Here is a 2,574-nt window from a genome sequence, read left to right as displayed (position 1 = left end):
ACTATTTTGATGTGGTATTTTGCAAGGGGGTAGTCCTTCATGCTGCATTAATGTGTGCCTTTTACTGGCACAGCATTGGGTATCTTTAAGTAGCTAGGGGTGCACACAATGAAGCACTTCCAGGTGAACAATCTCAGGCTGGTATGGTTGTGACAGTTGACTGTCCCTTTTGTCATCATCATTGATTGTCAGCTGGTATGTGCCAGGCCTGTGTGCACTTCGCAGGGGTGGGATTTTAGGTAAAGTAATTTGCCACAAGCTGGGTACGGGCTGCCTCACCACGTGCCCTTTCACCTCCCATGTGCAGCGGCCGTGAATGTGGTTGGGGATGTGGGGGCACCACCATGTCCACCGGCACGCCCCGCCAGGTTGCAACATTGTGCAGGACAAATGCTGCCACTATTATCCTGTGCACTACTGGGGGCGCATATAGCAACTGCCCACTGCGGTCAAGGGAGCACTCCGAATGTGCGCTCCACTATGCCCCGGGTTGCAATATGGGCTGTGTTGTATCTTACCTCGGGTGGTGTGGTGGGGTTCCGAATTGGCGTCATTATGTAGGTGCTCAGAGGGTAGGTACTTTCCCCTGGGGAGGTGATAATGGTTGTCATTAGTGGGGTTTTCACATTTCTCAGTGTCTGACATGCACGTATGTGCAGAGGCATTTATACTCACCAATTAGCCATGTGTCGCCATGCCGCCCAGCTTCCAGGTCCCGGTTTAGGGGTGACATTCTGAATATGAAACTATCATGGCTGGACCCTGGATAGTTGGCATATACTGAGGTGATGATTCCCTTGGCATCACATACAACCTGCACGTTGATGGAATGCCAGTGCTTGCAGTTTCGATAGATGTGCTTAGTGGCCCTGGGAGGACGTAGAGACACATGGATGCACTCAATGGCACCTAGCACTTTGGGGAAGTGTGCCACCCCGTAAAAGTCCTGGACGACAGCATGTCTTTCTGCAGGTGTTCTGGGCATGTATATGTGCCTGCGGACTGAGGGGCGTGCAGTCATGATGGCCAACACCTGGTTTAGGCAGAGTGACTGCGTGGCCTGTGAGACCCCCCCAACTATGGCACTTGTCTGCTGAAATGACCCAGTAACCAAGAAGTGCAGTACATTGAGCACTTTTTCCAAGGGGCTCATTGCTTGGGAGCACAGGGTGGGTGATGTGAGGTCATCCTCCGACTCCCTGACCAGTTCTAGGATTATTTGTGGTGTAAACCTGTACCTCCCATACACCTGGTCATCAGGCATCCCAAAAAGGCTGGTCCTGGGTAAAAGAAATGCAGGGCCTGGCTATCCTCCTCCTCCTGCGGTGTCCCACGACCACTGCTGCGAGGAACGGTATATTCATCGTAGCGTATGAGCTTGTTTGTTGTTTGCGCGCACTTTTATGCTTCGCGGGGCCACTTACACCTGCTTCCTGCTGGTGTATGTGTTTCCGGATTAGCGCGTCTTATTTGGCGCACGGCTTTCCCCTGTTCGATTCCATGAATATGTGTTGTTAGCGCGCGTGTGGGCGTTGCGGGCATTTACCACCTGTACTTCCCCCGTAAGGCCCACATTTTCATGCGTTCTTCCCCATTCTGCGTGTTACGCCCTGTGTTCCACCCACTTTTCTTGTGTGCGCTAAACGATATGCGCTTTCCCTGTGCACGTCGTGCACGCCGTTTAGTGAAGTGTGCGCCCGCATGCGCCACCCACGGATTTGGCGCACATCCCAGGTTTTACAAGCGCAGCTCATTCCATGAATCGATGAATGACACTGTGTGTGGCTTTAGCACGACTTTCAAAAAGGGATTCTAGTGAGTTAAGTAGTAGGTCATAACCTACCATACTGTACACTAATGATCTCCGAAAAAAGATTGGGGTTTAGGTTGATGTTGATTAAGATGCACTCTGAGAGGCCCAAATCCAAATCCTGACTGATGGGCAATATTTGATGATGTTTTGCAGTTATTGGTTGACCCCTTCTAGAATTTTACAGAGAAAGGAAGAGTGCAAATGGAGAATTAATATTGGGGTCCAAAGTAAAAAAAAAAAATAGAAATTGAATGATGGGACATTTCTTAAATCCCTGGTATCTAAGCTATGCCGAAAATAAAATTCGGAATCTTCACAGTATCTGGTGCTAAAAGTTTAAATGTGTTCTTAAGGACAAGAATATATCCATTTTCTGCCGGTAGTCTTAATGCCTTGACTGTATCTGAGGGTGAAAGTGGTGAAGGAAGGGTAAAATATATAAATCGTTATTGAAAGGGAACTTTTGCAACACGGTTGACAGCAAACAGGTTGACCTAAAAACGTATTGCACATAGGTAAAAGAGTTGAAGGCCTAAAAACAACAACAGAGACGGATGTTGTGTGTGAGGACCTTATTAGCAAATATGTTTTACTGGAAAATCTTTTAAAATGGGTCTGGGGCAACCAGCCAATATACTGCAGTCCTATTGCCACAGGCAATGCATCACGGCAGCATGGACACATTCATGTAGCCGTGGGAGGGTATTGACTCAAAACAAGGAAGATAACCCAAAAGAAGATTTTGTGTTAACGAGTGTGTC

The sequence above is a fragment of the Ambystoma mexicanum genome, chromosome 9 (genome assembly GCF_040938575.1).
Source record: "Ambystoma mexicanum isolate Mex_15411 chromosome 9, UKY_AmexF1_1, whole genome shotgun sequence".
Lineage (NCBI taxonomy): Eukaryota > Metazoa > Chordata > Amphibia > Caudata > Ambystomatidae > Ambystoma > Ambystoma mexicanum.
Note: the sequence above shows the minus strand (reverse complement) of the source record.